The sequence below is a fragment of the Gorilla gorilla genome, chromosome 18 (genome assembly GCF_029281585.2).
Source record: "Gorilla gorilla gorilla isolate KB3781 chromosome 18, NHGRI_mGorGor1-v2.1_pri, whole genome shotgun sequence".
Taxonomy (NCBI): domain Eukaryota; kingdom Metazoa; phylum Chordata; class Mammalia; order Primates; family Hominidae; genus Gorilla; species Gorilla gorilla.
The window spans coordinates 3302743-3321249 of NC_073242.2; positions in this window are offsets into that span (position 1 = coordinate 3302743).

An 18507-nucleotide genomic window follows, 5' to 3' on the forward strand; every position below is an offset into this window, starting at 1 on the left:
AACAACCCTAACCCTGGCCCTGACCCTAAAACAACCCTAACCCTGTGCCCTGACCCTAAAACAAACCTAACCCTGGGCCCTGACCCTAAAATAACCCTAACCCTGGGCCCTGACCCTAAAACAACCCTAACCCTGGGCCCAGGACCTGACCCTAAAACAACCCTAACCCTGGGCCCTGACCCTAAAACAACCCTAACCCTGGGCCCTGACCCTAAAACAACCCTAACCCTGGGCCCTGACCCTGAAACAACCGTAACCCTGGGCCCTGACCCTAAAACAAACATAATCCTGGGCCCTGACCCTAAAACAACCCTAACCCTGGGCCCTGACACTAAAACAAACCTAAACCTGGGCCCTCACCCTAAAACAACCCTAACCCTGGGCCCTGACCCTAAAACAACCCTAACCCTGGGCCCTGGCCCTGACCCTAAAACAACCCTAACCCTGGGCCCTGGCCCTGACCCTAAAACAACCCTAACCCTGGGCCCTGGCCCTGAACCTAAAACAACCCTAACCCTGGGCCCTGACCCTAAAACAAGCATAACCCTGGGCCTGACCCTAAAACAACCCTAACCCTGGGCCCTGACCCTAAAACAAACCTAGCCCTGGGCCCTGACCCTAAAACAACCCCAACCCTGGGCCCCGACCCTAAAATAACCCTAACCCTGGGCCCTGGCCCTAAAACAACCCTAACCCTGGGCCCTGGCCCTGACCCTAAAACAACCCTAACCCTGGGCCCTGACCCTAAAACAAGCCTAACCCTGGGCCCTGACCCTAAAACAACCCTAACCCTGGGACCTGACCCTAAAACATCCCTAACCCTGGGCCCTGACCCTAAAACAACACTAAACCTGGGCCCTGACCCTAAAACAACCCTAACCCTGGACCCTTACCCTAAAACAACCCTAACCCTGGGCCCTGCCCCTGACCCTAAAACAACCCTAACCCTGGGCCCTGACCCTAAAACAACCCTAACCCTGGGCCCTGACCCTAAAACAACCCTAACCCTGGGCCCTGACCCTGAAACAACCGTAACCCTGGGCCCTGACCCTAAAACAACCCTAATCCTGGGCCCTGACCCTAAAACAACCGTAACCCTGGGCCCTGACCCTAACACAAGCCTAACCCTGGGCCCTGACCCTAAAACAACCCTAACCCTGGGCCCTGACCCCAAAACAAACCTAAACCTGGGCCCTGACCCTAAAACAACCCTAACCCTGGGCCCTGACCCTAAAACAACCCTAACCCTGGGCCCTGACCATAAAACAACCCTAAACCTGGGCCCTCACCATAAAACAACCCTAACCCTGGGCCCTGGACCTCACCCTACAAAAACCCTAACCCTCGGCCCTGGCCCTGACCCTAAAACAACCATACACCTGGGCCCTGGCCCTGACCCGAAAACAACCCTAACCCTGGGCCCTGGACCTCACCCTACAAAAACCCTAACCCTGGGCCCTAGCCCTGACCCTAAAACAACCCTAAACCTGGGCCCTGGCCCTGACCCAAAAACAAACCAACCCCTGGGCCGTGGCCCTGACCCAAAAACAACCCTAACCCTGGGCTCTGGCCCTAACCCTAAAACAAGCCTAACCCTGGGCCCTGGCCCTCACCCTAAAACAAGCCTAACCCTGGGCCCTGGCTGTGACCCTAAAACAACCCTAAACCTGGGCCCTGGCCCTGAGCCTAAAACAACCCTAACCCTGGGACCTGGCCCTGACCCTAAAACAACCCTAACCCTGGGTCCTGGCCCTGACGCTAAAACAACCCTAACTTTCGGCCCTGGCCCTAGACCCTAAAACAACCCTAAACCTGGGCCCTGGCCCTGACCCTAAAACAACCCTAAGCCTGAGCCCTGGACTTAAAACAACCCTAACCCTGGGCCCAGGCCCTGACCCTAAAACAACCCTAACCCTGGGCCCTGGCCCTGACCCTAAAACAACCCTAACCCTGGGCCCTGGCCCTGACCCTAAAACAACCCTAACCCTGGGCCCTGACCTTAAAACAAGCCTAACCCTGGGCCCTGACCCTAAAACAACCCTAACCCTGATCCCTGACCCTAAAACAACCCTAACCCTGGGCCCTGACCCTAAAACATCCCTAACCCTGGGCCCTGACCCTAAAACAACACTAAACCTGGGCCCTGACCCTAAAACAAGCCTAACCCTGGGCCCTGAGCCTAAAACCCTAACCCTGGACCCTGGCCCTGAGCCTAAAATCCTAACCCTGGGCCCTGGCCAAGAGCCTAAAACCCTAAACCTGGGCCATGGCCCTGACCTTAAAACCCTAACCCTGGGCCCTGGCCCTGACCCTAAAACCCTAACCGTGGGCCCTGACCCTAAAACAAGCCTAACCCTGGGCCCTGACCCTAAAACAACCTTAACCCTGGGCCCTGACCCTAAAACAACCCTAACCCTGGGCCCTGACACTAAAACAACCCTAACCCTGGGCCCTGACCCTAAAACAACCCTAACCCTGGGCCCTGACCCTAAAACAAGCCTAACCCTGGGCCCTGACCCTAAAACAACCCTAACCCTGGGCACTGACCCTAAAACAACCCTAACCCTGGCCCTGACCCTAAAACAACCCTAACCCTATGCCCTGACCCTAAAACAAACCTAACCCTGTGCCCTGACCCTAAAACAACCCTAACCCTGGGCCCTGACCCTAAAACAACCCTAACCCTGGGCCCTGGACCTGACCCTAAAACAACCCTAACCCTGGGCCCTGACCCTAAAACAACCCTAACCCTTGGCCCTGACCCTAAAACAACCCTAACCCTGGGCCATGACCCTGAAACAACCGTAACCCTGGGCCCTGACCCTAAAACAAACCTAATCCTGGGCCCTGACCCTAAAACAACCCTAACCCTCGGCCCTGACACTAAAACAAACCTAAACCTGGGCCCTGACCCTAAAACAACACTAACCCTGGGCCCTGACCCTAAAACAACCCTAACCCTGGGCCCTGGCCCTGACCCTAAAACAACCCTAACCCTGGGCCCTGGCCCTGAACCTAAAACAACCCTAACCCTGGGCCCTGGCCCTGAACCTAAAACAACCCTAACCCTGGGCCCTGACACTAAAACAAGCATAACCCTGGGCCTGACCCTAAAACAACCCTAACCATGGGCCCTGACCCTAAAACAAACCTAGCCCTGGGCCCCGACCCTGAAACAACCCTAACCCTGGGCCCCGACCCTAAAACAACCCTAACCCTGGGCCCTGGCCCTAAAACAACCCTAACCCTGGGCCCTGGCCCTGACCCTAAAACAACCCTAAACCTGGGCCCTGACCCTAAAACAAGCCTAACCCTGTGCCCTGACCCTAAAACAACCCTAACCCTGGGCCCTGACACTTAAACATCCCTAACCCTGGGCCCTGACCCTAAAAAAACACTAAACCTGGGCCCTGACCCTAAAACAACCATAACACTGGGCCCTTACCCTAAAACAACCCTAACCCTGGCCCCTGGACCTGACCCAAAAACAACCCTAAACCTGGGCCCTGACCCTAAAACAACCCTAACCCTGGGCCCTGACCCTAAAACAACCCTAACCCTGGGCCATGACCCTGAAACAACCGTAACCCTGGGCCCTGACCCTAAAACAAACCTAACCCTGGGTCCTGACCCTAAAACAAACCTAACCCTGGGCCCTGACCCTAAAACAAACCTAACCCTGGGCCCTGACCGTAAAACAAACCTAAACCTGGGCCCTGACCCTAAAACAACCCTAACCCTGGGCCCTGACCCTAAAACAACCCTAACCCTGGGCCCTGACCCTAAAACAACCCTAACCCTGGGCCCTCACCATAAAACAACCCTAACCCTGGGCCCTGGACCTCACCCTACAAAAACCCTAACCCTCGGCCCTGGCCCTGACCCTAAAACAACCATACACTTGGGCCCTGGCCCTGACCCGAAAACAACCCTAACCCTGGGCCCTGGACCTCACCCTACAAAAACCCTAACCCTGGGCCCTAGCCCTGGCCCTAAAACAACCCTAACCCTGGGCCCTGGCCCTGACCCAAAAACAACCCAACCCCTGGGCCGTGGCCCTGACCCAAAAACAACCCTAACCCTGGGCTCTGGCCCTGACCCTAAAACAAGCCTAACCCTGGGCCCTGGCCCTCACCCTAAAACAACCCTAACCCTGGGCCCTGGCCGTGACCCTAAAACAACCCTAAACCTGGGCCCTGGCCCTGAACCTAAAACAACCCTAACCCTGGGACCTGGCCCTGACCCTAAAACAACCCTAACCCTGGGTCCTGGCCCTGACCCTAAAACAACCCTAACTTTCGGCCCTGGCCCTAGACCCTAAAACAACCCTAACCCTGGGCCCTGGCCCTGACCCTAAAACAACCCTAAGCCTGAGCCGTGGACTTAAAACAACCCTAACCCTGGGCCCAGGCCCTGACCCTAAAACAACCCTAACCCTGGGCCCTGGCCCTGACCCTAAAACAACCCTAACCCTGGGCCCTGGCCCTGACCCTAAAACAACCCTAACCTTGGGCCCTCGCCCTGACCCTAAAACAAACCTAAACCTGGGCCCTGACCCTAAAACAAGCCTAACCCTGGGCCCTGACCCTAAAACAACCCTAACCCTGGGCCCTGACCCTAAAACAACCCTAACCCTGGGCCCTGACCCTAAAACAACCCTAACCCTGGGCCCTGACCCTAAAACAACCCTAACCCTGGGCCCTGAGACTAAAACCCTAACCCCGGACCCTGGCCCTGAGCCAAAAATCCTAACCCTGGGCCCTGGCCAAGAGCCTAAAACCCTAAACCTGGGCCATGGCCCTGACCTTAAAACCCTAACCCTGGGCCCTGGCCCTGACCCTAAAACCCTAACCGTGGGCTCTGACCCTAAAACAAGCCTAACCCTGGGCCCTGACCCTAAAACAACCCTAACCCTGGGCCCTGACCCTAAAACAACCCTAACCCTGGGCCCTGACCCTAAAACAACCCTAACCCTGGGCCCTGACCCTAAAACAACCCTAACCCTGGGCCCTGACCCTAAAACAACCCTAACCCTGGGCCCTGACCCTAAAACAACCCTAACCCTGGGCCCTGGCCCTGAACCTAAAACAACCCTAACCCTGGGCCCTGACCCTAAAACAACCCTAACCCTGGGCACTGACCCTAAAACAATCCTAACCCTGGGCCCTGACCCTAAAACAACCCTGTACCTGGGCCCTGACCCTAAAACAACCATGACCCTGTGCCCTGACCCTAAAAGAAGCCTAACCCTGGGCCCTGACCCTAAAACAACCCTAACCCTGGGCCCTGACCCTAAAACAACCCTAACCCTGGGCCCTGACCCTAAAACAACCCTAACCCTGCGCACTGACCCTAAAACAACCCTAACCCTGGCCCTGACCCTAAAACAACCCTAACCCTGCGCCCTGACCCTAAAACAAACCTAACCCTGGGCCCTGACCCTAAAACAACCCTAACCCTGGGCCCTGACCCTAAAACAACCCTAACCCTCGGCCCAGGACCTGACCCTAAAACAACCCTAACCCTGGGCCCTGACCCTAAAACAACCCTAACCCTGGGCCCTGACCCTAAAACAACCCTAACCCTGGGCCCTGACCCTGAAACAACCGTAACCCTGGGCCCTGACCCTAAAACAAACCTAATCCTGGGCCCTGACCCTAAAACAACCCTAACCCTGGGCCCTGACACTAAAACAAACCTAAACCTGGGCCCTCACCCTAAAACAACCCTAACCCTGGGCCCTGACCCTAAAACAACCCTAACCCTGGGCCCTGGCCCTGACCCTAAAACAACCCTAACCCTGGGCCCTGGCCCTGACCCTAAAACAACCCTAACCCTGGGCCCTGGCCCTGAACCTAAAACAACCCTAACCCTGGGACCTGACCCTAAAACAAGCATAACCCTGGGCCTGACCCTAAAACAACCCTAACCCTGGGCCCTGACCCTAAAACAAACCTAGCCCTGGGCCCTGACCCTAAAACAACCCTAACCCTGGGCCCCGACCCTAAAATAACCCTAACCCTGGGCCCTGGCCCTAAAACAACCCTAACCCTGGGCCCTGGCCCTGACCCTAAAACAACCCTAACCCTGGGCCCTGACCCTAAAACAAGCCTAACCCTGGGCCCTGACCCTAAAACAACCCTAACCCTGGGCCCTGACCATAAAACAACCCTAACCCTGGGCCCTGACCCTAAAACAACCCTAACCCTGGGCCCTGACCCTAAAACAACCCTAACCCTGGGCCCTGACCCTAAAACAACCGTAACCCTGGGCCCTGACCCTGAAACAACCGTAACCCTGGGCCCTGACCCTAAAACAACCCTAATCCTGGGCCCTGACCCTAAAACAACCGTAACCCTGGGCCCTGACCCTAACACAAGCCTAACCCTGGGCCCTGACCCTAAAACAACCCTAACCCTGGGCCCTGACCCCAAAACAAAATTAACCTGGGCCCTGACCCTAAAACAACCCTAACCCTGGGCCCTGACCCTAAAACAACCCTAACCCTGGGCCCTGACCCTAAAACAACCCTAACCCTGGGCCCTCACCATAAAACAACCCTAACCCTGGGCCCTGGACCTCACCCTACAAAAACCCTAACCCTCGGCCCTGGCCCTGACCCTAAAACAACCATACACCTGGGCCCTGGCCCTGACCCTAAAACAACCATACACCTGGGCCCTGGCCCTGACCCGAAAACAACTCTAACCCTGGGCCCTAGACCTCACCCTACAAAAACCCTAACCCTGGGCCCTAGCCCTGACCCTAAAACAACCCTAAACCTGGGCCCTGGCCCTGACCCAAAAACAACCCAACCCCTGGGCCGTGGCCCTGACCCAAAAACAACCCTAACCCTGGGCTCTGGCCCTAACCCTAAAACAAGCCTAACCCTGGGCCCTGGCCCTCACCCTAAAACAAGCCTAACCCTGGGCCCTGGCCGTGACCCTAAAACAACCCTAAACCTGGGCCCTGGCCCTGAACCTAAAACAACCCTAACCCTGGGCCCTGGCTCTGACCCTAAAACAACCCTAACCCTGGGTCCTGGCCCTGACCCTAAAACAACCCTAACTTTCGGCCCTGGCCCTAGACCCTAAAACAACCCTAAACCTGGGCCCTGGCCCTGACCCTAAAACAACCCTAAGCCTGAGCCCTGGACTTAAAACAACCCTAACCCTGGGCCCAGGCCCTGACCCTAAAACAACCCTAACCCTGGGCCCTGGCCCTGACCCTAAAACAACCATAAACCTGGGCCCTTGCCCTGACCCTAAAACAACCCTAACCCTGGGCCCTGACCTTAAAACAAGCCTAACCCTGGGCCCTGACCCTAAAACAACCCTAACCCTGGGCCCTGACCCTAAAACAACCCTAACCCTGGGCCCTGACCCTAAAACATCCCTAACCCTGGGCCCTGACCCTAAAACAACAATAAACCTGGGCCCTGACCGTAAAACAACCCTAACCCTGGGCCCTTACCCTAAAACAACCCTAACCCTGGGCACTGGACCTGACCCTAAAACAACCCTAACCCTGGGCCCTGACCCTAAAACAACCCTAAACCTGGGCCCCGACCCTAAAACAACCCTAACCCTGGGCCCTGAACCTAAAACAACCCTAACCCTGGGCCCTGGCCCTGAACCTAAAACAACCCTAACCCTGGGCCCTGACCCTAAAACAAGCATAACCCTGGGCCTGACCCTAAAACAACCCTAACCCTGGGCCCTGACCCTAAAACAAACCTAGCCCTGGGCCCTGACCCGAAAACAACCCTAACCCTGGGCCCCGACCCTAAAACAAACCTAGCCCTGGGCCCTGACCCGAAAACAACCCTAACCCTGGGCCCAAACCCTAAAACAACCCTAACCATGGGCCCTGGCCCTGAACCTAAAACAACCCTAACCCTCGGCCCTGACCCTAAAACAAGCCTAACCCTGGGCCTGAACCTAAAACAACCCTAACCCTGGGCCCTGACCCTAAAACAAACCTAGCCCTGGGCCCTGACCCGAAAACAACCCTAACCCTGGGCCCCGACCCTAAAACAAACCTAGCCCTGGGCCCTGACCCGAAAACAACCCTAACCCTGGGCCCAAACCCTAAAACAACCCTAACCATGGGCCCTGGCCCTGAACCTAAAACAACCCTAAACCTCGGCCCTGACCCTAAAACAAGCCTAACCCTGGGCCTGAACCTAAAACAACCCTAACCCTGGGCCCTGACCCTAAAACAAACCTAGCCCTGGGCCCTGACCCGAAAACAACCCTAACCCTGGGCCCCGACCCTAAAACAACCCTAACCCTGGGCCCTGGCCCTAAAACAACCCTAACCCTGGGCCCTGGCCCTGACCCTAAAACAACCCTAACCCTGGGCCCTGACCCTAAAACAAGCCTAACCCTGGGCCCTGACACTAAAACAACCCTAACCCTGGGCCCTGACCCTGAAACAACCCTAACCCTGGGCCCTGACCCTAAAACATCCCTAACCCTGGGCCCTGACCCGAAAACAACACTAAACCTGGGCCCTGACCCTAAAACAACCATAACCCTGGGCCCTTACCCTAAAACAACCCTAACCCTGGGCCCTGTCCCTGACCCTAAAACAAGCCTAACCCTGGGCCCTGACCCTAAAACAACCCTAACCCTTGGCCCTGACCCTAAAACAACCCTAACCCTGGGCCCTGACCCTGAAACAACCATAACCCTGGGCCCTGACCCTAAAACAACCCTAATCCTAGGCCCTGACCCTAAAACAGCCCTAACCCAGGGCCCTGACCCTAACACAAGCCTAACCCTGGGCCCTGACCCTGAAACAACCCTAACCCTGGGCCCTGACCCTAAAACAACCCTAACCCTGGGCCCTGACCCTAAAACAAACCTAAACCTGGGCCCTGACCCTAAAACAATCCTAACCCTGGGCCCTGACCCTAAAACAACCCTAACCCTGGGCCCTGACCCAAAAACAACCCAACCCCTGGGCCGTGGCCCTGACCCAAAAACAACCCTAACCCTGGGCTCTGGCCCTGACCCTAAAACAAGCCTAACCCTGGGCCCTGGCCCTCACCCTAAAACAACCCTAACCCTGGGACCTGGCCGTGACCCTAAAACAACCCTAAACCTGGCCCCTGGCCCTGACCCTAAAACAACCCTAACCCTGGGCCCTGGCCCTGGCCCTAAAACAACCCTAACCCTGGGTCCTGTCCCTGACCCTAAAACAACCCTAACTTTCGGCCCTGGCCCTAGACCCTAAACAGCCCTAACCCTGGGCCCTGGCCCTGACCCTAAAACAACCCTAAGCCTGAGCCCTGGACTTAAAACAACCCTAACCCTGGGCCCAGGCCCTGACCCTAAAACAACCCTAACCCTGGGCCCTGGACCTCACCCTAAAACAACCCTAACCCTGGGCCCAGGCCCTGACCCTAAAACAACCCTAACCTTGGGCCCTCGCCCTGACCCTAAAACAACCCTAACCCTGGGCCCTGACCCTAAAACTACCCTAACCCTGTGCCCTGACCCTTAAACAACCCTAACCCTGGGCCCTGGCCCTGACCCTAAAACAACCCTAACCCTGGGCCCTGGCCCTGACCCTAAAACAACCCTAACCCTGGCCGCTGGCCCTGAACCTAAAACAACCCTAACCCTGGGCCCTGACCCTAAAACAAGCATAACACTGGGCCTGACCCTAAAACAACCCTAACCCTGGGACCTGACCCTAAAACAAACCTACCCCTGGGCCCTGACCCGAAAAGAACCCTAACCCTGGGCCCCGACCCTAAAACAACCCTAAACCTGAGCACTGGCCCTAAAACAACCCTAACCCTGGGCCCTGGCCCTGACCCTAAAACAACCGTAACCCTGGGCCCTGACCCTAAAATAACCCTAAACCTGGGCCCTGACCCTAAAACAAGCATAACCCTGGGCCTGACCCTAAAACAACCCTAACCCTGGGCCCTGACCCTAAAACAGACCTAGCCCTGGGCCCTGTCCCGTAAACAACCCTAACCCTGGGCCCCGACCCTAAAACAACCCTAACCCTGGGCCCTGGCCCTAAAACAACCCTAACCCTGGGCCCTGGCCACGACCCTAAAACAACCCTAACCCTGGGCCCTGACCCTAAAACAAGCCTAACCCTGGGCCCTGACCCTAAAACAACCCTAACCCTGGGCCCGGACCCTAAAACAACCCTAACCCTGGGCCCTGACCCTAAAACAAACCTAAACCTGGGCCCTGACCCTGAAACAACCGTAACCCTGGGCCCTGACCCTAAAACAACCCTAATCCTGGGCCCTGACCCTAAAACAACCCTAACCCTGGGCCCTGACCCTAACACAAGCCTAACCCTGGGCCCTGACCCTAAAACAACCCTAACCCTGGGCCCTGACCCTAAAACAAACCTAAACCTGGGCCCTGACCCTAAAACAACACTAACCCGGGGCCCTGACCCTAAAACAACCCTAACCCTGGGCCCTGACCCTAAAACAACCCTAACCCTGGGCCCTCACAATAAAACAACCCTAACCCTGGGCCCTGGACCTCACCCTACAAAAACCCTAACCCTCGGCCCTGTCCCTGACCCTAAAACAACCATACACCTGGGCCCTGGCCCTGACCCGAAAACAACCCTAACCCTGGGCCCTGGACCTCACCCTACAAAAACCCTAACCCTGGGCCCTAGCCCTGACCCTAAAACATCCCTAACCCTGGGCCCTGGCCCTGACCCAAAAACAACCCAACCCCTGGGCCGTGGCCCTCACCCAAAAACAACCCTAACCCTGGGCTCTGGCCCTGACCCTAAAACAAGCCTAACCCTGGGCCCTGGACCTCACCCTAAAACAACTCTAACCCTGGGCCCTGGCCCTGACCCTAAAACAACCCTAAGCCTGAGCCCTGGACTTAAAACAACCCTAACCCTGGGCCCTGGCCCTGACCCTAAAACAACCCTAACCCTGGGCCCTGGCCCTGAACCTAAAACAACCCTAACAGTGGGCCCTGACCCTAAAACAACCCTAACCCTGGGCCCTGGCCCTGACCCTAAAACAACCCTAACTCTGGGCCCTGGCCCTGAACCTAAAACAACCCTAACCCTGGGCCCTGGCCCTGAACCTAAAACAACCCTAACCCTGGGCCCTGACCCTAAAACAAGCATAACCCTGGGCCTGACCCTAAAACAACCCTAACCCTGGGCCCTGACCCTAAAACAGACCTAGCCCTGGGCCCTGACCGTAAACAACCCTAACCCTGGGCCCCGACCCTAAAACAACCCTAACCCTGGGCCCTGGCCCTAAAACAACCCTAACCCTGGTCCCTGGCCACGACCCTAAAACAACCCTAACCCTGGGCCCTGACCCTAAAACAAGCCTAACCCTGGGCCCTGACCCTATAACAACCCTAACCCTGCGCCCTGACCCTAAAACAAACCTAAACCTGGGCCCTGACCCTGAAACAACCGTAACCCTGGGCCCTGACCCTAAAACAACCCTAATCCTGGGCCCTGACCCTAAAACAACCCTAACCCTGGGCCCTGACCCTAACACAAGCCTAACCCTGTGCCCTGACCCTAAAACAACCCTAACCCTGGGCCCTGACCCTAAAACAAACCTAAACCTGGGCCCTGACCCTAAAACAACCCTAACCCTGGGCCCTGACCCTAAAACAACCCTAACCCTGGGCCCTGACCCTAAAACAACCCTAACCCTGGGCCCTCACCATAAAACAACCCTAACCCTGGGCCCTGGACCTCACCCTACAAAAACCCTAACCCTCGTCCCTGGCCCTGACCCTAAAACAACCATACACCTGGGCCCTGGCCCTGACCCGAAAACAACCCTAACCCTGGGCACTGGACCTCACCCTACAAAAACCCTAACCCTGGGCCCTAGCCCTGACCCTAAAACATCCCTAACCCTGGGACCTGGCCCTGACCCAAAAACAACCCAACCCCTGGGCCGTGGCCCTGACCCAAAAACAACCCTAACCCTGGGCTCTGGCCCTGACCCTAAAACCAGCCTAACCCTGGGCCCTGGACCTCACCCTAAAACAACCCTAACCCTGGGCCCTGGCCGTGACCCTAAAACAACCCTAAACCTGGGCCCTGGCCCTGACCCTAAAACATCCCTAAACCTGGGCCCTGGCCCTGACCCTAAAACAACCCTAACCCTGGGCCCTGACCCTAAAACAACCCTAACCCTGGGCACTGAACCTAAAACAACCCTAACCCTGAACCCTGACAATAAAACAACCCTGTCCCTGGGCCCTACCCCTAAAACAACCGTAACCCTGGGCCCTGACCCTAAAACAAGCCTAACCCTGGGCCCTGACTCTAAAACAACCCTTACCCTGGGCCCTGACCCTAAAATAAACCTAACCCTGGGCCCTGACCCTAAAACAACCCTAACCCTGGGCGCTGACCCTAAAACAACCCTAACCCTGAGCCCTGACCCTAAAACAACCCTAACCCTGGGCCCTGGCCCTGACCCTAAAACAACCCTAACCCTGGGCCCTGGCCCTGACCCTAAAACAACCCTAACCCTCGGCCCTGGCCCTGAACCTAAAACAACCCTAACCCTGGGCCCTGACCCTAAAACAAGCATAACCCTGGGCCTGACCCAAAAACAACCCTAACCCTGGGCCCTGACTCTAAAACAAACCTAGCCCTGGGCCCTGACCCGAAAACAACCCTAACCCTGGGCCCCGACCCTAAAACAACCCTAACCCTGGGCACTGGCCCTAAAACAACCCTAAACCTGGGCCCTGGCCCTGACCCTAAAACAAGCCTAACCCTGGGCCCTGGCCCTGACCCTAAAACAACCCTACACCTGGGCCCTGGCCCTGACCCAAAAACAACCCTAACCCTGGGCCCTGGCCCTCACCCTACAAAAACCCTAACCCTGGGCCCTGGCCCTGACCCTAAAACAACGCTAACCCTGGGCCCTAGCCCTGACCATAGAACAACCCTAACCCTGGGCCCTGGCCCTCACCCTAAAACAACCCTAACCCTGGGCTCTGGCCCTGACCCTAAAACAACCCTAACCCTGGGCCCTGGCCCTGACCCTAAAACAACCCTAACCCTGGGTCCTGGCCCTGACCCTAAAACAACCCTAACACTCCGCCCTGGCCCTAGACCCTAAAACAACCCTAACCCTGGGCCCTGGCCCTGACCCTAAAACAACCCTAACCCTGGGCCCTGGCCTTAAAACAACCCTAATCCTGGGCCCAGGCCCTGACCCTAAAACAACCCTAACCCTGGGCCCTGGCCCTGACCCTAAAACAACCCTAACCCTGGGCCTTGGCCCTGACCCTAAAACAACCCTAACCCTGGCCAATGGCCCTGACCCTAAACCAAACCTAACCATGGGCCCTGACCCTAAAACCCTAACCCTGGGCCCTAACCCTAAAACCCTAACCCTAGGCCCTGACCCTAAAACCCTAACCCTGGGCCCTGACCCATAACCCTACTAACCCTTGGCCCTGACCCTAAAACCCTACTAACCCTGGGTCCTGACCCTAAAACCCTACTAACTCTAGGCCCTGACCCTAAAACCCTAACCCTGGGCCCTGACCCTAAAACCCTAACCCTTGGCCCTGACCCTAAAACACTAACCCTGGGCCCTGACCCTAAAACCCTAACCCTGGGCCCTGAGCCTAAAACCCTAACCCTGGACCCTGGCCCTGAGCCTAAAACCCTAACCATGGGCCCTGGCCCTGACCCTAAAACAAGCCTTACCCTGGGCCCTGGCCCTCACCCTAAAACAACCCTAACCCTGGGCCCTGGCCGTGACCCTAAAACAACCCTAAACCTGGGCCCTGGCCCTGACCCTAAAACAACCCTAACCCTGGGCCCTGGCCCTGACCCTAAAACAACCCTAACCCTGGGTCCTGGCCCTGACCCTAAAACAACCCTAACTTTCGGCCCTGGCCCTAGACCCTAAAACAACCCTAACGCTGGGCCCTGGCCCTGACCCTAAAACAACCCTAAGCCTGAGCCCTGGACTTAAAACAACCCTAACCCTGGGCCCAGGCCCTGACCCTAAAACAACCCTAATCCTGGGCCCTGGCCCTGACCCTAAAACAACCCTAACCCTGGGCCCTGGCCCTGACCCTAAAACAACCCTATCCCTGGGCCCTGGCCCTGACCCTAAAAAAACCCGAACCCTGTGCCCTCGCCCTGACCCTAAAAGAACCCTAGTCCTGGGCCCTGGCCCTGACCCTAAAACAACCCTAACCCTGGCCCATGGCCCTGACCCTAAACCAAACCTAACCCTGGGCCCTGACCCTAAAACCCTAACCCTGGGTCCTAACCCTAAAACCCTAACCCTGGGCCCTGACCCTAAAACCCTAACCCTGGGCCCTGACCCTTAACCCTACTAACACTGGGCCCTGACCCTAAAACCCTACTAACCCTGGGCCCTGACCCTAAAACCCTACTAACTCTGGGCCCTGACCCTAAAACCCTAACCCTGGGCCCTGACCCTAAAACCCTAACCCTGGGCCCTGACCCTAAAACCTAAACCCTGGGCCCTGACCCTAAAACCCTAACCCTGGGCCCTGAGCCTAAAACCGTAACCCTGGACACTGGCCCTGAGCCTAAAATCCTAACCCTGGGCCCTGGCCAAGAGCCTAAACCCTAAACCTGAGCCATGGCCCTGACCTTAAAACCCTAATCCTGGGCCCTGGCCCTGACCCTAAAACCCTAACCGTGGACCCTGACCCTAAAACAAGCCTAACCCTGGGCCCTGACCCTAAAACAACCCTAACCCTGGGCCCTGACCCTAAAACAACCCTAACCCTGGGCCCTGACCCTAAAACAACCCTAACCCTGGGCCCTGACCCTAAAACAACCCTAACCCTGGGGCTTGACCCTAAAACAACCCTAACCCTGGGCACTGGCCCTGACCATAAAACAACCCTAACCCTGGGCCCTGACCCTAAAACAACCCTAACCCTGGGCACTGACCCTAAAACAACCCTAACCCTGGGCCCTGACCCTAAAACAACCCTATCCCTGGGCCCTGACCCTAAAACAACCCTAACCCTGTGCCCTGACCCTAAAACAAGCATAACCCTGGGCCCTGACCCTAAAACAAGCCTAACCCTGGGCCCTGACCCTAAAACAACCGTAACCCTGGGCCCTGACCCTAAAACAACCCTAACCCTGGGCACTGACCCTAAAACAACCCTAACCCTGGGCCCTGACCCTAAAACAACCCTAACCCTGGGACCTGACCCTCAAACAACCCTAACCCTGGGCCCTGACCCTAAAACAACCCTAACCCTGGGCCCTGACCCTAAAACAACCCTATCCCTGGTCCATGACCCTAAAACAACCCTAACCCTGGGCCCTGACCCTAAAACAACCCTACACCTGGGCCCTGGCCCTGACCCAAAAACAACCCTAACCCTGGGCCCTGGCCCTCACCCTAAAACAACCCTAACCCTGGGCCCTGGCCCTGACCCTAAAACAACGCTAACCCTGGGCCCTAGCCCTGACCATAGAACAACCCTAACCCTGGGCCCTGGCCCTGACCCTAAAACAACCCTAACCCTGGGCCCTGGCCCTGACCCTAAAACAACCCTAACCCTGGGCCCTGGCCCTGACCCTAAAACAGCCCTAACCCTGGGTCCTGGCCCTGACCCTAAAACAACCCTAACACTCCGCCCTGGCCCTAGACCCTAAAACAACCCTAACCCTGGGCCCTGGCCCTGACCCTAAAACAACCCTAACCCTGGGCCCTGGCCTTAAAACAACCCTAATACTGGGCCCAGGCCCTGATCCTAAAACAACCCTAACCCTGGGCCCTGGCCCTGACCCTAAAACAACCCTAGCCCTGGGCCTTGGCCCTGACCCTAAAACAACCCTAACCCTGGCCAATGGCCCTGACCCTAAACCAAACCTAACCATGGGCCCTGACCCTAAAACCCTAACCCTGGGCCCTAACCCTAAAACCCTAACCCTAGGCCCTAACCCTAAAACCCTAACCCTGGGCCCTGACCCATAACCCTACTAACCCTTGGCCCTGACCCTAAAACCCTACTAACCCTGGGCGTGACCCTAAAACCCTACTAACTCTAGGCCCTGACCCTAAAACCCTAACCCTGGGCCCTGACCCTAAAACCCTAACCCTGGGCCCTGACCCTAAAACACTAACCCTGGGCCCTGACCCTAAAACCCTAACCCTGGGCCCTGAGCCTAAAACCCTAACCCTGGACCCTGGCCCTGAGCCTAAAACCCTAACCCTGGGCCCTGGCCCTCACCCTAAAACAAGCCTTACCCTGGGCCCTGGCCCTCACCCTAAAACAACCCTAACCCTGGGCCCTGGCCGTGACCCTAAAACAACCCTAAACCTGGGCCCTGGCCCTGACCCTAAAACAACCCTAACCCTGGGCCCTGGCCCTGACCCTAAAACAACCCTAACCCTGGGTCCTGGCCCTGACCCTAAAACAACCCTAACTTTCGGCCCTGGCCCTAGACCCTAAAACAACCCTAACCCTGGGCCCTGGCCCTGACCCTAAAACAACCCTAAGCCTGAGCCCTGGACTTAAAACAACCCTAACCCTGGGCCCTGACCCTAAAACAACCCTAACCCTGGACCCTGACCCTAAAACAACCCTAACCCTGGGCCCTGACCCTAAAACAACCCTAAACCTGGGCCCGGACCCTAAAACAAGCCTAACCCTGGGCCCTGACCCTAAAACAAGCCTAACCCTGGGCCCTGACCCAAAAACAATCCTAACCCTGGGCCCTGACCCTAAAACAACCCTAACCCTGGGCCCTGACCCTAAAACAACCCTAACCCTGGGCCCTGGCCCAAATTGTAATGAGGTCTGTTGGGCAAAATTCCATATAAGCATAGTATAAATTAATGAAGCAAATCTTGATAAATTAGTACGATTGACTTTCTGGAGTTTCTGACAATAAAAGTAAGGAAAATGCAGAACACAAAGACAGAGAGTAAAAAGAGAAATTAGGAAAGCATTCTACATGTTTAATAGGAAGACACTGGCCGTGTTTGTGCAGCGGCAGTATGTCGTGACATGACATACTTTGGAGAGAAGTTAACAGATGAGGAAGTTGATAAAAATCATCAGAGAAGCAAAATACTGGTAGCGACACTCAAGGAAACCACGAAATTTCCATAACTTATGTCAGCAAAGTGGGAATATTGTACAGTGTGTGTTGAAGTTCCTATACAACGTTGTTTATCTGCCGTTTGTTTGTTTGTAAGGAATGTATATACTAAAAGTTCTTCTTGCTGTCAAAAGAATATGTGTGAATAAGTCATTTTAACTTATTCTTCTGTTTTTCTTTTATCTTCCTGCCATCATCCCACAGCCTTACTTTAGAAATTTTTTCTTTAGAAAATTGAACAAGTGCTCCTTGTGGTGGCACATACCTCGAGGATGGGAGGCAGGGGTGGAAGGGTCACTTGAGGCCATTAGTTTGACACCAGCCTGGCCAACAAAGTGAGACCCCATGTCTGCAAAACAATTTAAAAATTAGCCAAGTATCGTCATGTATACCTACAGTCCCAGCTACCTCAACTTACGGAGAAAGTTCAGGGCCTGGAGAGAAGGCTGGGAGGCAGGAGCTGGGTCTAAAGAGGCCATTGTAACGATGGAGCTGTGCCTGTGGAGGCTGTTGTGAGGCAGTAGGCTCATCTGCGGAGACTGCCGTGAGGTAGGGTATGGGCCTCAATAGGCCATTGTGAGTCATGAGCTTGGTCTGTAGAGGCTGACTGGAGAGAGTTCTGGGCCTGGCGAGGCTGCCGGGAGGTAGGAGCTGGGCCAAAAGATTTAAGCACATTTACGTTTATTAGGCACTTCATTTCCATTATTACACTGGAATATATCATAAAATAATTATAGAACTCACCATCATGTAGAATCAGTGGGCGTGTTAAGCTTGTTTTCCTGAAACTGGATGGTCCCACCTGAGCATGATGGGAGAAAGTGACAGATCAATAGGTATTAGATTCTCATAAGCACAGCGCAACCTAGATCCCTCACATGCACGGTTCACAACAGGGTGCGTTCTCCTATGAGAATCTAATGCTGCTGCTCATCTGAGAAGGTGGAGCTCAGGCGGGAATGTGAGCAAAGGGGAGTGGCTGTAAATACAGACGAAGCTTCCCTCACTCCCTCACTCGACACCACTCACCTGCTGTGTGGCTCCTTACGGCTCCATGGCTCAGGGGTTGGGGACCCCTGCTCAAGTGCATCCAAAGCGACCCTTCCCACACCAGTCTTCATAGTAGTCAAGGGCAGCAACCACTTAGCTCCCAAGGCATGTGCCTCAGCTGGCATTTCGTCACAATCAACAGTAAGAGGTGGCTTGAGTCATTGTGAGGTCACTTCCTTGAAATCACCCTAACCCTGGGCCTGACCCTAAAACCCTACTAACCCTGGGCCCTGACCCTAAAACCCTAACCCTGGGCCCTGAGCCTAAAACCCTAACCCTGGACCCTGGCCCTGAGCCTAAAACCCTAACCCTGGGCCCTGGCCAAGAGCCTAAAACCCTAAA